A 21,924-nucleotide genomic window follows, 5' to 3' on the forward strand; every position below is an offset into this window, starting at 1 on the left:
TCACTGACTGGTTGAAAAATGCTCTCCTTACTTTAAAAGTTTCCTCATGGTTAACGTAACCAGACAGTGAGCAATAATAATGGAAGGGCATGGAGAGATATGGAATTTGCTGCTTAATAAAGCAAAACTCGGCACTAATGTAGTCAGAATGCGAGGGAATCATAACAAAGGTGGCTTTTTTCTTTAAATGGACTTTATCATGAGTGATTTGTATTTATTTTTTTATTTTTTATTTTTTAAAGATTTTATTTATTTGACAGTGAGAGATACAGCGAGAGAGAGAACACAAGCAGGGGGAGTGGGAGAGGGAGAAGCAGGCCTCCCGCTGAGCAGAGAGCCCGATGCGGGGCTCGATCCCAGGACCCCGGGATCGTGACCCGAGCCGAAGGCAGACGCTTAACAACTGAGCCACCTAGGCGCCCCGAGTGATTTGTATTTAACCATGGGTCCTTTTTAAGCCGCAGCTGTGTTTTACTGCTCATATTTTGTTATTCTCCTTAATTCAGAGTATTCTTTGCTCCATGAAGAACTTGGTCTTTCAATGAAAGGGCCAAGAGTGAAGAGACCCGGGCTCTGAGGAGTGAGTATAAACGTCGACGAATGTGTGTGAGGCTCGAAGTACGTAAGAGCAGCGAAATGGGCATTTCTGAATTTGTTTCCAAATGAAGTACATACAATGCCATTTTCTTTTGCACAATGTTTCACGATAGTCTCGTTACCTTTTCTCCTATCACAGATACGCTGGAATCGGTGAGGCGACTCAAGGAGGAGGGCGCTCTGGAGGCTTGGCCTGAGCATTGTCACGAGGTGCTCGTACTTGAGGCCCTCGCTGCCCTCCTCGATGATTTGCATGGTGACAGTTACACTCCGAGTACACATTTTTCTCTGTCACTATGATATAGAGGATTTAATACCACAGTGAGCGTGACAGATCTCAGATTGTGAAAGAAGCCTCTGAAAATCGCTGTTTCGGAAGGTTTTATAAATGCCTTCTAATTCATTTATTTGAATATTGTCAATATGAGAGCAGAAGCTCGTGTGGCAAAGTTTCACTTCATCGCCTCGTTCTCCTTCATCATTTTTTATCTCAAAGTAAGCCGTGGCCATTCTTTGCGAGGAGCGGGAATATTGCTTGCTGCTAACCCTGTTCCCCATGTTCACAAAAACCAGGCGAAGCACGGTTGGACCCCACAGAAATCCTCCTGCCTGGAGGTGAGGGGCAAGAGCAGCAGACTCCACCGTCTGAGCACTCACACACCTGCGTCCACGAAATGCCCCCTCCTGTTCCTCCTCCTCTGTGATTGGCCAAAAGCGACGTCACGGAAGCCAACATTCCAGCATTCCGGGCAAGCTCAGGTGCCACACACGGTGGGCTCGTGGCATGCGCCTCATTAGTCTTCCAGAATCTATCTGGTACCCAGTTGAAGTTATGAACAGATGAGAAGGATGCACACAAAATGATCAGCTATTAATCCTCTTGTTCTGGGATGCCCACCTGCAGGATAATGTGGAGCCTCCATACATTATTTGTCAGAGTAGTCCCACTAATTGGGAGGTGGGGGGTGCTTTCACTCACATGTATTTGCCCCAGTGGAAATCAGAGGTGCCTCCTTCCTGGGTATTTCACTGTGTTGTTTCCACTTTATTTATATGATGCTCGGAAGCATTGTTCCTCTTAATATGAGTCGGAACGTGTTAGAGCACCAGAACATTTGATGGAGGGAATATTTGATTTTCTATTAGGAATGTATACAGAAATCACTGTAACTCCAGTATCATCATTCAGACAGGGCTTAATTTCTTCCATATACAGTTTGAATTCATGTTATTCAAACATATCAGTGAAGCCTATGTGGCTGGTTTCCTAATTTTCCTCAACACTTACCAGCCATCTACTACATACCAGATACTCTACCGGGTAATTGGAATACAAAAATAAATATGATAACAAGTCTAGAAATTTGCCGTCTGACAAGGAAATTTTTACGTCCTGAAACAAGACAGACTGCAGCAGGCATCCCCAAAGCGAGCATGAGGCACCACCACTCAGCCTTACGGACGTTACTTCTTTTGATCCTCGCAGAACCCTACCTGGTGGTGTATCGGTCAGGATCAGCTAGGCTTTGCTGTAATAATAAACAAGCCCCAGTCATTGGAGGTTTACACAGACAAGGTTTATTCTCTGCTTATGCAATGCAGTTTGTGGGCCCCAGGCCCCCAGCCCAGCTCCCTCTGCTGCTTGGTCTGTGCGCACCTTCTGCTCACACATCCTTCTGCAGAGTACAGGGTAGGGGAAGAGCAGGTTGCAAGGTGCCTTTGCTGGCCTTTTACTGGGCAAAGAAGTCTCATGATCGTGACTATCTTCCTGCGGGCGGGGAGGTGCCGTCCCTCCTCTCAGGGACGGAGACCCTCCCTAGTGCTCACATGCAGTGGTGAAGACCCCAGGGATGACCTACCCATGGTCCCACTCTACAGATGAACAAAACAACTTACAGCAGGTCAGACAGTCAGCAGGTGGTTTTGCCCAGTCGGAGACTCAGGCAGCTCTGCTATGGACGGGACCATTACACAGGGTACTCACGGCAGCGTGGCACTGAGTCTGGAACCCCTGCGCTGAGTAACCACGGTGTGCGTCACCCTCGGGAGTGGGGCCCAGGGTCTTCTCAGACTCCAGCCAGGTCTGCGGTTGGACAAGTGTGGCTTCTGAGGCAGGCTGGGGAGGAGTGAGAAGGTGCAGGAGGGCTGAGTCCAGCACGCCACAGCAATGATGAGGTTGGGGTGGGGATGGGATGTCAGGCTTCTGTGTGGCCAGGTCCAAGGGAGCCCTTGGCCACACCACGATCCATGTGCAGAGGCCCTCCTCCAACCACGGGCCTCCCACGCACTGTGGAAGCAGCCTTGCTGAGCTGAACATGGGGTCGTATTTTCCATTTCTATTTATGGCCATTTACTCTAGGAGATTGTGGCCTGTTGGCTTTCTCGGCCTCGTTGACCACTATCCCAGAGAGGCCAGAAAATGTGTATAATTTTTATTAGGTTGGAATTTTTATCTGACTAAAAGAATTTCAATAATTATATGTCTCCTATTTTTCCTTTATTGTTTTTATGGTTAAAAAAACTAATGCTTAAAATTGCAATGTGAATTCTGTTAGCCGTGTTTCCTGAATCTGAGTAATTCTTAAACTCCTTGCAAGCTCCTGCAGACCCCCAGTGTTCACTTAAATTGACTTTTTAGTTCTTAAATACGTAGAAGTCGGAAGGGGGGTGTAAGTGCCTTATGCTTATGTCAGCCACAGAACTATAAAACTAAAAAAAAATTTAAATTAAATACAAACAAAATTTTCAGTCTGATATAACTCCAATTGCAACACAAATTCAATGTGACAGATGAGATTGTTTTGTTGAAACACAAGTGCAGGAGGACAGAAGGTCAGCCTGCTCACGGTCTTGTATTACTGTCCGCAGTGCCTGTAATCACATATTAGAGAGTAATTCAACTAACATTCAAATATCCCAGGAGGGGGAATGTGTGAACTCATTTTCATCAATCACTGTCTCTGCTCTGCGGTTCTGAGAAAACCAGGGTTCTCTGCTTCTACAAAGGTTTGGTCCTGATTTGACCGTCATGTTTTTAAATTAGAAGTTTGAAATAAGGCACCAACCAATGCATTGTAAACCAGCTGGACCCAGGGAGGGCCCTGACAGGTGAAAAGCAGCTCTGGTCACCTGGCTTTGTGGAATGTAACCTTTTCTTTGGCCGGTGCACATACATTTTGGTGTGTCTGCTTCATCAGGCCACTTAAAACTCAAAGACTGCACGTCTCTGCTTAGAGAAAGGCAATGTGACTCTGTGTCGCCTAACAGTCAGGCAAAAACCATTTATATATAGCCCATCCCACACAGGACAGCATCCATCACTTTCTGAAAGCTTTAATAACTCTAACCTGACCTCTAATAAGCTGCAAAACCTACTTGCACAACTCAGGGTCAAAATATTAAAGTACTTAGTGACACCTGGGTGACTCAGTCCATTAAGCATCTGCCTTCGGCTCAGGTCATGATCCCGGGGTCCTGGGATCGAGCCCTGTGTCGGGCTCCCTGCTCCCCGCTTCTCCCTCTCCCCTGCTCTCTCTCTCTCTCTCAAATAAATAAAATCTTAAAAAAATATATTATAGTCCTTAGCACAAGCACCAGGCTAGGAAAGAAATGAGATTTTAAGAAACAAACATAAACCAGACCTGGTTGCTTTGAAACCCTGAGTAGACACCTGCTCCAAGTCAACACTGAGCATCTGAGATAGGAAAGCGATGTTGGACCCCATTTAACCGCATCTGATGAACACTTCCATGAAAGAGGGAGCCTGAGGCTGACAGTGGGAGCATCACATTTCTGGAAGCATGAGAAGTTGTCTGTGCAGTGAAGGATCCTCAATGATCACTGTCCAGGCAGCAATCTCTCCCCACCCAAACTTCTGTGTTGGTTCAAACAAAGCACAACGTGACTTTGCAAGTCGAAAAATTAGAAAAGTTGCCAAGAGCTGCCCTGCTGGTTTGGAAGTCAGGAGGTTCCTGATTCTGGGCAAGCTGAAGAAATTACCATAAGAATGAACAATAAGGTAAATGTGAGTATAATAAATAACCCTCATTAAAAATTTGTGTTCACTAAAATATCTCCATTCTCTGATTGATTGATTTTTGCTAAATGTTAATATAAACGTCCACATATCCAATTAATTTGTAGGACTCAAGAAACACTTTTCTCTCTTCTTTATATCCTGAAGCTTTAAGAAAAAAAATAATTTTAAGAAAGAACTATGCTAGGGCGCCTGGGTGGCTCAGTTGGTTAAGCGACTGCCTTCGGCTCAGGTCATGATCCTGGAGTCCCAGGATCGAGTCCCGCATCGGGCTCCCTGCTCGGTGGGGGGTCTGCTTCTCCCTCTGACCCTCCCCCCTCTCATGTGCTTGCTCTCTCTCATTCTCTCTCTCTCAAATAAATAAATAAATAAATCTTTAAAAAAAAAAAGAAAGAAAGAACTATGCTAAAAAAAGAGAAAAAAAGCTTTCATATGCTGAAATAACTTTCCCTTAAAAAGCAGGGGCAGAAATATGGGAAATAATGTTTAAAATGTAAATATTAAGCCACTTTGATTAGTGAGAAGGAAAACAGGCATGGGATATGAGGAAGAGAGAAAGTGTAAGAAGTCCTCAGGGTCCCCATGCTGGCTGGGACCCTGGGCGGGGCTGGAGAGGGGTCGGGGCTCCAGGTGACACTCCACTGCTTCTTGAGCGACAGGGGGTCCTGATGCACATCGTCAGCCAGGCTACCACACGCAAGCCTAGTGCAGTATTAAAGCTTAAGTGTTCTATTGCTTTAGCCAGCTCAGAATTAATGGGATTTAAATTTACACAGTTCTGAGGTTAATAACGCGTTATTGAGAGTACGCTAGATCTAGACTGACTTCACTACATTGTGAAATCAGTGGTGTTTAATATTAGAAAAAGTGTTAAAATAAGTCCTCAGATCCACAAGTCGAAAGAAGACAAAAACAAATAGATGATAAAAAGACATTTAAAAGTGAAATACTAATTGCAAATCAAAAGTTATCTTAGTGATCCACAGATAGGAATTAAAAATTGTTAACATAGTTTCTAAAGACCTCCATCTCAATCAAACACATAGCTAAGGTCAGACTTCAGGTTAAAACAAGAGAAATTTATATTAACTTGGAGAAGCAGAAATGATGATATCATTTATTTTTTTTCCTGTCAGTTCAAGACAAGGCAACAGGAAAGAAGAATGTATCACGCATGAGTTATGGAGAAAAGAAGACAACGCTGCCCATATTTGCCGAAGATAAAAATGTCTACCTGGAAATTCAGAAGACTCGGTGAAACAGCTGCCCGAACTAAGCGGTGGCTCGTTAGGGTCAGTAGGGACGTGACTTCCTTGCTGAGCTGCATATGGGCAGACACACAGGACAGAGAAGGAATACAGTATGCACAGGGATGTCTGGGCGTGTGCGTGTGGGGCAGGGAAAGTCAGACGCGGACAGAGCGTGATCCGACTTTACTGAGGCACGTGAACAGAGGCCTGGTTAAGAGTGACCACAAGTGAGCTTATGAACGGAACTCTCAGTATTACCAATATGTCAGAGTTTGTAAAATAATTGCCATGTAAGTGCTGCTCCACCATAACTTTTTTTTTCTAAATTTACTTAGAATATTAAAAAATTCTTCTAAGGTTTATCTGGGGGCATAAATACACAGCACGTTGTCACTTTAAAATGGCAAGCAGTAAAGTGTCTTACTAAGGCATAATAATTAAAACACCTGAGGTACACTGAGAAACCCAGACACAGACCCAACTACAAACAAGGAATTAATATATTGTAAGTCAGCATTTCTAATCATCAGAAAGAACCCGTGATTCAGGAATACGTTTTTGAACTATTGAGTAGCCTTTTTAAAAAAAATTAAATAACACCAAAATAATTTTTGAATGTGTACATATAATTATACATATATATGTACATATGATTATAAATGTAAAATAAATACACCAAAAGAGTGCTATACAATAGAAATATGGTACATGCTACATATATAATTATAAATTTTCTAACAGCCATATCTAAAAAGGTAAAAGGGAAAAGGTGAAATTAATTTTAATAATATACTTTGTTCAATCCAATATATCAAAAATTCTCATTTCAAAATGCACTCAATATAAAGATCATTTTTTTTTATTAAAGATTTTATTTATTTATTTGAAAGAGAGAGACACAGCGAGAGAGGGAACACAAGCAGGGGGAGTGGGAGAGGGAGAAGCAGGCTTCCCGCGGAGCAGGGAGCCCGATGCGGGGCTCGATCCCAGGACCCTGGGATCATGACCTGAGCCGAAGGCAGACGCTTAACCGACTGAGCCACCCAGGCGCCCCAATATAAAGATCATTTTAAAATACTTTTACATTTTTTTCATACCAAGGTTTTGCAATCTGGTGTGTATTTTGGATTGAAGTGCACCTCATTTTGGACTGGCCGCATGGAGTGCTCAGCGATTAAGTGACACTGGGCAGTGGGGCACCAGGAGGTAAAAACCAGAAAGCATTTACATGTACAATCTCCTGTAAGAAAAGTCCTCCCAAGCATAATATTGAAGGCAAAAACACAAAGTAAAACATTAGCATGGACCCATATTCGATTAACATTTTCTCTGTATACAAGCAGTTATTAAAATAACACCGAAGTGTTTATAAGAACAAGATAACACTTTAATGCACAAGTGGACAAAGGTCATTGAGTAATTCATAAGAGTAAAATACAAGAAGTCCATCAGCACATAAAATTTTTAAAAAACTAAAAAGATCATACAAATTCAGCCAATGGACGGTTCAAGAAAATCTCCTGGATCCTCTGTCGTTTCATTTGTAAAATTAGAACAAAAATGAAATCTACATCTCCAGTTACCCTGAAGATTAAACAGTGGAGCTCATGTATAAAATCTGGAACATGGTAGACTAGCAATAAATCTTAATTCAAACCACAGATATTTTTTGGATCATCAGCATCTGCTGAGAATAAACATTTGTGAATTAGAACTGTTTAGCCACTTAAACAATCTCCTTTTCATAGCACACTGACCATTTTCTGTAGGTAAGAGAAACATAATTTAATTTAACAAATAAGTGTGTATTGCTGCTTCTTATCTCTCTGCAGGTTCTTTTCAGTCATTACTTGTAAATAAACATGACTTCACAATTGTAGAGTGTTCAAATTTACCATCATGAACCAATGCATCTACAGAGCTGGGTTTCATCAAATCCCCAGCACCTGGGAGCCTTACTCCGTATGAGTTCATCTATTGGCTAAAGACCAATTATAGATGGCTGGCTCTGGTACAGAAGGAGGATCAATATAAAGACTTTGTGGAAACTTGTTTAAATTGCATTTATATCCATTTCTGTGCTGTTTTCATTCCTGTCCTCAATGAACTGTCAGCAGCTGTCCGTGAATGATAATGCACTAGAATTTTAAACACGTTTGAATTCCAGACACTGTGTAATTAACTGTAAAAATTGCAGTTATTATTTTCTCATCACATATTCTTAGAACCTGGAGACTCACAAAATATTTAATCTAAAAATACTTTTTAAAAAGCAAATTTGGAAGTGGGGGCTGGAAGTAAATTGTTGGAGGCAGAGAACGGACAACCCAAGGCTCCTTGCACCCACGTAGTGATTTTGCGAGGCGCCTCTGTGTAGAATTTCTTAAAGTTAACAAACTGCAAAACTTCATAAAGGAGATTTAATTTTAATGGATGTTTAATAAGTTGTGCCTTTCTGATGGAAGCGTTTGCCCTGGGGTCTTAGGCTATCACACGTGCGCATGTGCAAACGTGAGGTCACACACTCACACACGCACCCACGCGGCAGGCGAGACCCAACCGTGCTCACCGCGTCCCTCTGCGGAGTGCAGCCGAGCTTCGCAACCTTCCTCGCTCCCCAATCACTAGACCCCACCCCGATGGTGGATGGAAAGCTAAATTACTACCTTGCGGGTGTCCACATTTCGTTAAGTCTCCAAATGAACTTCTTCAACTAAGAACTTAATTTACGCTTAATAGGACAGCTAGTGTATATGTTAACGGAAGACACAGTGACCCTTTAAAAGACTTTACTGAGGTTTAGCATCTGCACCCTGAGCTTGCTAAGCTTCCATAACCACGTTTGTATCCATCAGTTGGGGTTTAATCATCAGGAAAGGTCTATCTTGGTAAATCTCAATCATTGCATGGAATAGAATTTCTGGCCGCTGCAGGTGAAGGTTTAGGGCTGGATGGCGTGGCCTTGTACCGCTGTCATCCATGAGATCCTCAGCCACCAGGCATCCCTCACGCCTTGCTCTTCTTTGTCCTGTTTTCCTAATGTAATCTCAGGTTTCAAAATGTTAATTGATACCATTCAGACGTTCTTGTTACTTGATATTGATTCATATATGCATATTTAGTTTATAGGGAAAAAATTGTAATTAAAACAATGTTTTAGTTCTTTCGTGGTAGGTATATTTTTATCCATTGCACAAAAACCCACACTGAGGAAAAGGGAGGCATCATTTAAAATATATTTCAGTGATTAAACACTTCTGCTCTAATAAAAAATTATTGAGTAAGTAAATCAGAATGTATCTGTCTCTGTCAGCTCAGGCCGCCATGGCAAAACAGCCAGGGCTGGAACGACAGAGGTTCTTGGGGCTGGGACCCCGAGGCCAGGGCGCCGGCGGGGTGGGTGTCCCTGAGACCCCTCCTCCTGCCGGCAGCCAGCACCTTCAGGTGGCCTTCCTCCGAGCACAGGCACAGGGGAATCTGTGCTTCCTCCGCCTGTAAGTACAATAATCCTATCAGATGAAGACCCCATCCGTATGACTTCATTTAACCTCATTACATCCTAGAGGCCCCATCTCCAAACACATTCACACTGGGGGCTGGGGCTTCAGTGTGGGCATGGCGGGGGATGGTCCCAGTTCAGTCCACAGCCAAAGTTCACGGCAGAAAACAAAAAGTCTGTTTCTAATTGAAAATAAGGGGTCCAGGGAAAATGTACATACAGCATCATCATCTCCTAATCTGTGCAAATTCTCCTTCTGCACTGAGTTTCCTACAATATTAATAAAATGTCTTCCCTCCCTGGTCCTGGAAATGTATAAAATGCTGGACCAGCTACCTTCTGTACAGATATTTGAAGTAATAGCAAATATATAGAGTTATTGAATATATGGTGACTATACCCAATCCTTCAGCCTCGTATAGGTAGAGAGAAATGGTCAGCGGCGACTCCCGACTCACAGCTCTTTGCTCCTGGTGGAAAGAGCCCCAGGTACTGCATCCCTCCTTCCCGTGGAAGCCTTGCCCTGAGGGGTCCACGTTTTGCAGTCCTTCCTTCCAGGGGCCACAGGCTGACTCTGACTGCATCCTGTGGAGCGGACCACACCCCGGGGAGACTCTGCACAGCCCCCTCGGGCTGGAGGCGCCTGAGCTTCGTCAGAGGCCCCACCGCTCCTCCCAGCCAGACCATCACCTCCTAGCCCTCTGGTCTGAGACTCCCCCCAGCCTCATTTCCACTGCCATGGGGGGGCTCTGTTTTCCCAGTGACCTCCCTGGGCACTGGAGGTCTGGCTGGTGGTGCAGCCCAAGCCAGGCTGCCGGCCCAAAGAGAGGATGTTCGTGGCCCTGGAAGGACAGAGAGGAAAGTCTCAGAGCCTCAAGTCTCCTGGAAAGACGGGCAGGTGGGAGGAGGAGCCAGGTGGAGGTGCTCATCCAAAGCTCTTCCGAGAGCCCCGCTTGGCCTCGGCTGAGTTGTCCCAAGAAGAATACAGAGGAGAGAGGCCCACGTTCGTTTTCCTCTGGGCTAGACTGGGTGTGCCATTAGCGTGTTCAGGAACTATCTGGAGAATAAGTGATTTATCCCAAACATTTGGGAGTCGTCTGAGACACCGAAGAACTCTTTCTCTTCCAGCAGAGCATGAACGTGCTTAGACAACACACACAAGCTCCCGGTGCTGAGTGGGGCCACGGAGCTACTTTCCACTGTACTGATAAGCAGAGGAGACTGTTTCCTCACAGTTTGTTTTACCTTATAGAGGCTTCCAGGTCAGACTTTTCTGGGAAGTGAGAGCTGACACCCAACCTGAGACCTCGCTGCTCTGCATTTGGCATCGCTTCGACCTGTTTGCTCCTCTGTATAATACGAGGGAAGGGGTGAGCTACTCATCCTGCCAGATTTCCAGTCTGGTGGGATGGCTTTTCCTCCACAGAAACAACCCTCCGTGACAGTTAGCACTGATCATAAAGTTATTAAATTCTAATTATAATGACATGTTTAGGCTAGATGTCCTTCAAAATAAATGCTTTGGAAGAAACTTAATTGTTCACTTTTCTGAATGACATGTGCATCTTGGCAAACTTGTATAAATGCAATCCTATGTATAGAATTTTTTAATTCCATGGGAGATTTTTAAATGGCATTTAAATATTTTTAAAAATAATTAAATAGGAATGTTAGTGCATATTTGTTCTTTAGAAAGAACTACGTCACTCCTCATCTTTCCCTTCATTACTAATTGCACCTAACAAATCATGATAGGGTGAGGGTGGAATTTTAATTTTAACTGTACACATCTCTGACTTTGTATGCTCCGAACTTCATCATGATTATGTCATGTATCATTGGGGTTTTAATAATGCAGCAAGTTTGATGGCTGCAGAGGAAAGCAGATGTAGGTGCCAGGCGGAGCAAAAGAGGTAAGCATTGAGTCTCTCTCGTATTCAATAAAGGGGATGAGGACTTACAACAGACAATGATTTCAAAATCCTTCTACCTAAATGGGGAAAATATGTGATTTACGATCCACATGTAGTGAGCCAGATACTAGCACACATACCAGGACAACAGGAGCAAAGAGGACTGCCCCAGGCTACTTCAGAAAACTCGACCAGAACCATGATAGTAGTAATAAATATGTCCAGCACACCCCTTCTGCCAGGCACATCGCTAGTCACCTTGCACAAGCTAACGTCTGATTCTCAGTAGCCCTAAGAAGAAGGTTTGGTTATAAGTATCCCCTGTTTACAGATGGGGAAATTGAGGCTCAGTGGGGCTAAGTAACTCATGCAAACCTCAGGGCGATGGTGTGGTAAACCCGGGTTCAGACTCAGCCACCAACCTGAGAACAAGCGTCCACATTTGCTCTATGCAGAGCTGCCTCTCCAATAACACGTGTGAGCATATGCACGCATGTACAAAAACAAGCACACATATGCACATGCAAGTAAAAATGCACACATTCACAAGGCACTTGCACACACATGCAGGCAAGCCTGTGTGCATGTAGACACTCAGACACACGTGTGTGTACCCATCCCTCATACATATGCATGGGTTCTCACTAGGATGTGCACACATGTATGTGAAAACACCAGGCAGGCACTGACACAGGGACACACATGCGTAAAACACATAAAATGTGTGCATGCACACATGAACCATGTACAAGAACACATATGTGCACATGTGAACACAATGTAGCACCAGTACTTACACATGTACATAAACTCACACATTCATGCACATATGTACACACATATGCAACAGGCATTTGCACAACTCATTCCCACACAAAACTTCATCTGAACATTTCTTTCCACATGTGCACACATGTATATTCACATGTACATCCACACATAAACACACGAAGATGTTTATATGAACATAAGCGTTCACACACTCTCATACGATATTCATGCACATATGTGTATGCACAGACGGGCACTCACACACACGTGCACACATGCATTCAGGTATTTGTGTACACGCACTTACATGCATTTACAGGGATGTACACCTTCACTTGTGAGTCTCACATGCAGGTGCACACACGTGTGTGCATAGATATACATGGCATGTACACACACTAATGGAAGTACTCATGTGCACACGAATGCACGCACACACTCACCCACACATATGTGCACACCTCACCCCCATCTGCACCCACTAACACCGACACACACAAACCTGCACGTGCACACATGTGCTCACACTCAGAGGCATGTGTACACAACCTCACGTGCGAACATTCACACTGTGCATGCCTAAGACACTCACACATATGTGCCAACAGCGCACACACACACGAAGCGCCCACGCTCCTGCATTTACACGCATGCGGCCACTTGCACACATGCATACAGACACACAAACATGCATGCACTGAAAACATGAAGGTCAGCTCTGCGGATGTGACCCGGGCGGTGAACATTCCAGGCCAGGAAGACCTACAGACTGAGGCGTGTTATTTCACTTAGAAACTGAATTCTGGGGAGGTAGGCACCCACCTAGGGTTGAGTTCACAGGCAGTTCACCTAATCACCGCCATCACATAATGTGAACCCCATGAAACACACACCACCTCTCCAACAGCGGACCATCACACTTCCCAGGAAAGCAGGAACAGCAACCAGACCCTGCATCCACTCTGGTCTTCCAGCAGCCACAGGAAGCACAGCAGCTTGGAACAGAGGCGCCTGTGGGAGACACCCTTGGGTGGACTGGCTCAGAGAAGCAGAATTCCCACTTTCAGCGGTTCTGCCTCCATTTGTGGTAGCTGAGCTGGTGGTCCGGGGATACACCTGCTCCTCGGGACACAAGTCCCACCCAGTAATGCCCAGAGCAGACTGCACTTGCCTTGGACACCCAAGGTCGGGTCCCATGGGATTTCTCCACCATGAGCACGCGCCCTGGAGCCTGACTGGGCCTCCACATCTCCCATCAGCCCACCTGCCTGGGCGGACAAGTTTAGCTCAACACGACTGGGCACATACATGGCACCAGCAATGGGCAGACCATTTAGGAGCCTGAGCCACAGCAGAGACCCACTCTCCCGACTGTGTGATGTGCCTACAGCACAGAAGGTCTGTCCGTCCGGGTGCCCATCCTCTGGCCACCCCTTTGCAGCTCCCCTAGTCTCTGCACCTGTTCCCAGAGAGGGCTGTAGGTCCAGCCTCCACACCCACACTTCCCACCTGCCCTCAGCCAAGTCATCACATCACCATCCCCTGGGTTGGGCAACTCAGGGCCATCACTTCAGTCCCCTGTGGCTGGCCGAGCGCAGTTACCGCCTCCATCGGTTCAGGCTTTGAGGGGCGGGCTCCTTCTCCACCAGGTATCCTCTCTGTCTGGAGCTCTCATGTTCTGTCAGTGCCTCCAAGAGCCACTTCAGCTCCACGCACTGACCCTCCCACGTCATCTTTCTCCCACGCCCAGCCACTCCAGGAGCTGCCGGCTTATCCGACAGCTATTGCCCGACTGCCAGTGTGTGCCTGGCACTGGCCAAGTTGGTGCCGGGGTGGGGAAACCGTGCCCGCATCCAGTCAGACGCTGACGAAGATGAGGCTCTGTCCTGGGGGGCCGCCCTGAGCCTCATGTGCCATCCCTCCCCTGCTCAGCACACCTGCCCGTGCAAGCTCTTGCTTCCAGCCTGCATCCCACCCCTGCCCTAGCTGTGCGGGGCCGGGCCCCTCTGCTGGCTTGGTGTCCTGGCCAACAGCTCACCCTGTGGTGGGCTGGAGTTTTCGTGACTATCCTGACCCTCATTTCTGACGTATCTTTGGTTTGGAGCATCTCTCCCCGACCCCAGAGGCCAGTGCCCACATTTCTGGACCTGCTGCCGATGTTCCTGCCCAACCAGCAGCATGAGCATGCTTCATGGAAAAGGCCTCTGTTTTCAGCTTAATTGGGTGGGTTTCTCAAGTGGGTGATTGAAGTGTGAGTGTTCGCTTCACCATCTCCCCGGCCCTGCCTCACGGAGCAGGTTGGGATCTCACAGTTGAAGTCCCCTTCATGACTGGGCACCTGCCCCTAAGCTTAATGCAGCCAATAACCAATCCACAAGTGATTAGATGCGGAGGGTGGGGGGGGTGGGCGTTGGCACAGGAGAGACGGGCCGGAGGTGGGTTCTAACTGTGCCCTGGTTATCCTGCTGAAATATGCAAATAAGCCAACAAGGATGTGGACATTTTTAGCTTCTGTGTTTGTAGCTAAACTAAACCAATTTGGCTCATGAAGCCATTTAGTGCATGATTCAGTGAGAAAAGTGTGGAACGTTTGTAAGAAGAACCATAATGTAAGAAGAAAAGTTCACATTTGGGCGAGCAAAGCATCTATTCCTTTTGGGGGCAGGAAGGGAATCAGCAATCACCATGGACGTTGAGGGGCTGTCACCAGCCAGCCAGTCACCCCCAGTGTGGGAGATGGGCTAACGAGGACATTCCCCAGGGACGGGGACCCACAGGAGATTTAAAAGAAAGGCATCACCTGACAATTGCTGGAGTTAAAGCTGATTGAAGTTTTCCTTCTGTTTCTTACCAGAGACACATCCTGAGAGCCCACTGCCCATGTCTGCCTTTGTTTTCAACACAAGGAATCCAGTTCTGTTCGCTTTTTCCTGCTTCTGACTCAGAAGCTGAGGGTCCTGCAGGAGCGCCCCGCCTGGACCTGCCTTGCATTTGAGGAAGGAGCTGGGCTGCACAGCTGGGGCCCAACATTAGCCCCTCAATAATTAATAACACAGCCATGAAAGTTTAATGGCAGCTTCGTAAGTAATGGCTTGGCTGCCATGTCTCTGGACTGTTCACAGAGCAAGTTGCCTGGAAATGTTCTGGATGTTCTATTTGCACCCAACTTAATGGAGGGAAAGGGGGAAGGAAAAGAAGGGTTTGGGGAAACCAGGGCCCCACACTTGCTTGGGGCAAGAAGGGTACACTGGAAAAGGTCAGGATTCATGACAACATAGTTTGAACTCCACGGCCACCCATCAGCCCACGTTAAAAATAAGCACCATGGTATCTCTATCACATGGAAGCTGGGACTGTGCTAGTCAAGGTGCGAAACCAAGTCGTGCAGTTTCTGGCTGGTCTAGAGTTTCCTGGAGCTGCTCATTGGGTGTCCTCACAGACCAGGGGCTCCTCTGGACCCATCTGCATCACCTGCATCACCTGCCGCACCTGCCACACCTGCCACACCTGCCTCACCTGCCTCACCTGCATCATCCACCTCACCTGCATCACCTGCCACACCTGCATCACCCATATCACCTGCTGCACCTGCCAAACCTGCATCAGCTGCATCACCTGCCGCACCTGCATCACCTGCATCACCTCCCTCACCTGCATGACCTGCTGAGCCTGCTGCACCTGTACCTGCTTGGCAGGAGATGCCCTGCATGGGACACAGCAGCAGTGGTGCAGGTGACCCAGAGACCATGGCTGCCCCTCAGGCGGGGTGGGAACTACACAAGAGGCCATCGTCTCCACAGCATGCTGATGGCTCCCTGTGGGTGTGCAGGGACAAGCTTTCACTTCAGGTCAAAGAAAATGTTTTAACAGAGGGACTTGATATATTTATTTTACACCAACTCAGCTGCAGCACATAATGGGGTGGAGGAAAGGGTGTGTGAAGGCTCCGGGGCTGCTTGCCAGGTCTACACCGCAGCTTGTCTGCCTGGATGGTGCTGGGTTACAACCCACTATTCCTCAGCTCTCTGTGCGCTCCTCGCTTCTCCCTGAAAATGGTGTTAGGTAAGTGGTGGGTTCTGGGCCCCAATGACCCGCCATGTGGCCTCTCAGAGACCTCAACCTGGTTGGTCCAAAACGGAAGGAAAATCACTTGTTAAATTTTATGTCTCTGATAATCACATCAATTATCCCACAGTAAGTGTCTGACGTGATGGAGGAAGAATTTTGCTAAGATCACTGGATGTGCCCTTTCCAGCTCCACAGGTGCTCCCTGTCCATCTGCCTCTCTTCCCCCTACAAGTGGGGGTCCCAGTGGATAAGGCGTCGGGCCTGAGACCCTCTGGCAGCCATCTGCTACACTAGTAATGTCTGCCCGGTTATCCCAGCTCAACCAGTAATGTCTGCCTGCTTATCTCCACATACCCTACTGGTAACGTGCGCTGTGGGACCCCAACACGCTCTCCTGGTAATGTCTGCCCTGGAACGTGGCTCACTCCTCCCCATTTTTCAATAAAGCAATGAGCCCCCTGCACAGGACATTTTCAGTCGGCATGTATTTACCAGAACTCTCTTTCTGTGCACACAGCTGAGACAGTGGGAGCGCAGAGGCCTCGCTGGGGTCCTGGGCTGCCCGCCCCCTGTGCACCTGCCGTGGCTTCTAGAACTGTTGTAGGCTCCCAGTGCGCGCAGGGAAGAGAGCGAGTCCTGCGCTCTGAGCCTCCTTCGCTGCGCTCCCCAGGCTGCGTTTCGCAGACCAGCACGTGGGTCGGCAGCATTTTCCTTCCAGCGCGGGAGCCGTGTGTGCCGTCCGCCGCAGTTCACTCTGCTCGGTCTCACGCGTCTGTTCAGCCACCGACACCACGCTGACTCCATCACTGTGCTGTAATTCAAGTCCTGAGGTCGGCAAGTGTGAGTCCTGGACTTCGTTCCTCTCCTTCCGCCGTGTGGCTGTCTGGGCGTTTTGCTTCTCCATGTGACCCGTAAAACCAGTTGGCTGAGATCCACGAAAGAAGCTTCTGGGAGTTTGATCGCACTGCACCTACGGGCGGAGCTGGGAAGAACGGAAAACATCGAGTCTTCCTATCCATGAACATGGAATGTCTCTCCATGTGTTTCGTTCTTTGATGTTCTTCGTCAGAGTTTTATAGTTTTCCTCACTTAGATCTTGTACATATTTTGTTAGATTTACATCTCAGTGTTTCATTTTCGGGGATGCTAATGTAATGTTGTATTTTTTATTTCAAGTTTACTTGCTTATTTCCATTATATAGGAAAGTGACTTTTGTGGATTGGCATTGTGTCTTGCTACCTTGCCAAAATCATATTATTCATTCTAGGAGTTTTTCGTCTGTTTGGGGGTTTTTTTTGAGTTTTATTGTTTTGGGATTTTTTACATAAATAATCATGTCATCTGTGAACAAAGATAATTTTATTTCTTCCTTCCCAAACTGTATGCCTTTCATTTCCTCTTCTTGTCATATTGCATCGGTGACAATTGCCAGTAGATGCTGAAAAAGACTGGTGGGGGGACATCCTTGCCTGGTACCTGAACGTAGTGGAGCAGCTTTGAATTTCTCACCACTAAGTATTTTGTTAGCAATAGGGTTGTTGGTGGGTTTTGTTTGTTTGTTTGTTTATAGATATTCTTTATTAACTTAAGGAAGTTCCACTCTACTCTTAGCTTGTTGAGAGTTTTGATTATGAGTGGGAGTTGGATTTTGTCAAATGACTTTTCTATGTCTATCGATATGGTCATGTAATTTTTTTTCTTCTTTAGCCTGTTGATATGACAGGTTACATTATTTGATTTTTAAAAGTTGAACCAGACTCTCATTCCTGAGATAAACCCCATGTAGTCATGTTGTATAGTTATCTCTATACATTGTTGGGTTTGATGTATTAGCATTTTGTTGAGAATCGTTCCATCTGTGTTCATGACAGACACTGGTCTGCAGTTTGCCTCTGTTGGGATGTCTTTGTCTGGCTTTGGTATCAGGGGGGTGCTGGATTGCCACCCACCTTCTCTGGGTTTTCCTTGTTGCTCCTTCCTGAAGGGCTGATGCCAGATGCTGATTCCTGGCTCCCTAAGCTGCCCCATCTCAGGACTCACCCAGGGCTGTCGTTTCTCCCTGTCCTCATGGTGGCCTCAAACAGGGGCCCCCACTCCACTCAGCCTGAGCTGCTGGCTTTCTGCAGACACAGGTATCCACACATAGCCTCTTTCCTCCCAAATCCCCACCTCTGTGCAAGCCCCACCATCCAGACACCTGCATGTCATCTTTAAAGACCCATGTCCTCAGGTCCAGCCCCAGCATTGGAGCTCAGTCCAGGTCTCCCCTTGGGCTCAGCTACACCATCATTCTCTTTGTTGGTGTCCTGCTTTTAGACATCCAGCCACTGCCTCCTCCTCACACTGCAGCCAGAGGTTTTCTTGATGTGGAAATGTGACACCACCACACCAGAGGTGAAGCTTCTCAGCATAGGGCATAGCCTACATCCCTGCTCTGCCCTAGGTCCCATACCTGCCCATCAGGTGTGCATACTCCCTGGTTTCCTCAGCTGAGAGTGCTTGCCAGCTAAGGAGAGAGCCTACAAACTAGGCTCTCTCAGCAGCTAGGCCCAGAGTCCTCTCCTGCTGGGCTGAACATGAGTGCAATGTGTTTAAGATTTTTAGGAGTTTCCTTTAGATTCTGGGTAGGAGCTCTTTGTTGGAAAAAAAAAAAAATATTGCAAGCATATTATTCATTCCACTTCTCGTTTTACTACTTTCTTAACAAACTCACAACACACACTCACATATGTATATATTCTATATTCTCTCTATACATTCTTTTGTCTGTTGCCAATACACTAGAATATGATTCATCTTTGTATGAAGATTTCATATATAATGACCTTGCTAAATTTACTTTTTAATTTTAATAATCTAGTTCTGGATTTTTAAAGATTATTTATATACATGATCTTGTATTATTATTTCTTATTTTCCAATCCTTTTATTCTTTTTATTCCATATATAAATATATATATATGGAATAAAATATATATATATACTATGTGTGTGCACTCTCATTTTTCATGTCAGAGTATTTTAACATTATGCATGATGTTAGCTATAGGGTTTTTAAAATATTATTTGTGGGTTTAAGGAAATTGCCTTCTATATCTTATTTTCTAGAATTTGTAGAATTTTTTCAAACAGATGTTGAATTTTTCACACGCTATATATCCACACCAAATTAGACATTATACACATTTTCTCCTTTATTTTGTCAAAGTAGTGAAACGTGTTATTTGACTTTCAAATGTTAAATTGAATCTGCTATTCCTTTTTTTAAAAAAGATTTATTTATTTAAGAGAAAGAGAGAGAGTGTGTGAGCAGGGGGAGGGGTAGAGAGAGAGAGAGAATCTCAAGCAGACTCCCGAGTGAGCACAGAACATGACATGGGATTCAATCCTAGGATCCCAAGATCATTACCTGACCCAAAATCAAGAGTCAGCCACTTTACTGACTGAGCCACCCAGGCACCCCAAGAATATGCTGTTCTTGAAATAAACTAAACTTTATTATGGCATTTTATTATTTTTTATATATTGATGGATTTACAGGCAAAAGTTTCTGGGCCTAGAGATTTCTTTGTTAGATGTTTTTAAATACAGTAAAATATTTTAATTTCATAGTAAATTCAAGGCTATTACAATGTTCTATTTCTTGTCAATTTTAGAAGTTGTGTTTTTCTAGTAACTTAGCCATTTCATTTAAATTTTCAAATTCATTGCCATAAATTATTCATAATTCCCTCTTTTATTTTAATATCAGTGGGATATGTAATGCTATCACATTTTTCATTACTAGTATATGTTTTATGCACTCTCTCTCTGTCTGTCTCGTGTCTTTCACCCCATCCCCACCCACAGCCTGATGATGTCTTGCTAAGTCTTTATTAATGTTCTTAGTTATTCAAGCCAAAGTTTGGTTTTTGATAATTATCTTAATGATATTTTAAGGTTCCATCTCATTACTTTTAGCTCATATTTTTAATATGCCTTACTTTTTTTCTTAATTTCTTGATGCATAAATGATGAAAAATATATTCAATGCTAAAACTTTTCTCTAGAAAAAATTTTAGATGCATTACTCAAGTTTTTATATAATAACATTTTAATTTGTATTTAATTCAAACTATTTTTAATTGGCACTGTGACTTATTCCTTGACACATTAGTTATTTAGAAGTGCATTGCTTAATTGTAAAACATATGAGTATTTTCTAGTTTCTTTCTCTTGTTTTTGATTTCTGGCTTGCTTCCGCTGCAGTCAGAGTTCAGGACTGTGAATGACTTCAGGCCTTTGAAATTAGTTGAATCTTGTTTTATGGCCCAGCATGTGGTCAATTTTTGTAAATGTTTAAGGGGCCCTCAAAAGCATTCCTATTCTGTAGTGATTAGCTCCAGTGTTCTGAGTTTATAAGAACATGATTATAAATCATGTTGCTCAAATCTGTATCTCTACCGATTTTTGCCTTTATATACGCTATATAAATTCTTTATCAGATGTGCTATTTGTAAATATTTTCTTCAATTCTGTGGGTTATCTTTTCACTTTTTTGATATTGTCCTTTGAAGCATTTTTTTTTCTTTTGAATTTGACAAAGTCCAGTGTATCTTTTTTTCTTTCCTTGTGCTTTTGGTGTTATAGCTAAGAAATCACTGCTGACTCAAAGGTCAGAAAGATTTACACCTATTTTTTTTTCTAAGAATTTTATGGATTTAGTGCTTATCTTTGGGGTTTTGGTCCATATTGAGTGAATTTTTGTATTTGGTGTGAGGTGAAGATCAAACTTCATTATTTTGCATGTTCATATCCCAGAACCATTAACTGAGAAGACTGTTTTTCTCTATTGAATGATCTTGGCTCCTTTGTCAATGATTAGTTGACCATGGGTGGATGAATTTATTTCTGCATCTCACTTCTAGTCCATTTATCTATAAATCTATCTTTATGCCGTTTTCACACAGTAATGATTATTGTAGATTTGTAGTAAGCTTGAAATTGCAAAGTGTCAGTCTTCTGACTTTCTTCTTTTTCAAGATTGTTTTGACTATTTTGGATCCCTAGAATTTTAATACAAATTTTAGGATCACTTTCCAGTTCTGTGCACATGCGCGCACCCACCCACACACACACACGCGCGCACACACACAAATCCAGCTGGGAAAATGACTGGAGTTGTGTTGACCCTATAAATCAGTCTGGGGGAGTATTTGTATCTTGACATTAAGTCTTGCAATTCAGGCACAGATGTATTTCTATTTATTTAAGTTTTACTCAACGTATTTCAATGATGTTTTGTACTTTTCAGTGCATAAATCTCATACTTCCTCTGTTAAATTTATTCCTAAGTATATTGATGCTATTCTAAATGGATTGCTTTCTTAATTTTATCTGCAGATTGTTCGTTCCTAGAGTAAAGAAATACAATTGATGGTTATATATTGATCTTGTATCCTGAAAATTTGCTGGATGTTGGAAAGAGGGAGGTCTTTTATATGATTATATACCTGGAAACCGTGAACTTACCAGTCTTTGCTGAGGGACTCTGTACACATGTTGAGGAACATCTTCGACACACAGACAGGCAGGTTACAACTTGACCTTATCCTTCACTTCCTGCCTGTGCAGAGCCTGAAGGATAGTCAAAGGTGAGAGCTTAAGATCAACTCTTTCTTGAGCATATGCATTGCCCTGGACATGTACATGTCCCTCTAGATTCCAAAGAATATATTGGAGTTTCTCAAGCCTCAATGGACATCTCATTCCCTAATTTTACCTTTTAAGTGTTTTTGGTTAGCCTACAG

The sequence above is a fragment of the Mirounga angustirostris genome, unplaced genomic scaffold (assembly GCF_029215605.1).
Source record: "Mirounga angustirostris isolate CCGP_5_RB_7025 unplaced genomic scaffold, mMirAng1.0.hap1 SCAF_7, whole genome shotgun sequence".
NCBI classification, from domain to species: Eukaryota; Metazoa; Chordata; class Mammalia; order Carnivora; family Phocidae; genus Mirounga; species Mirounga angustirostris.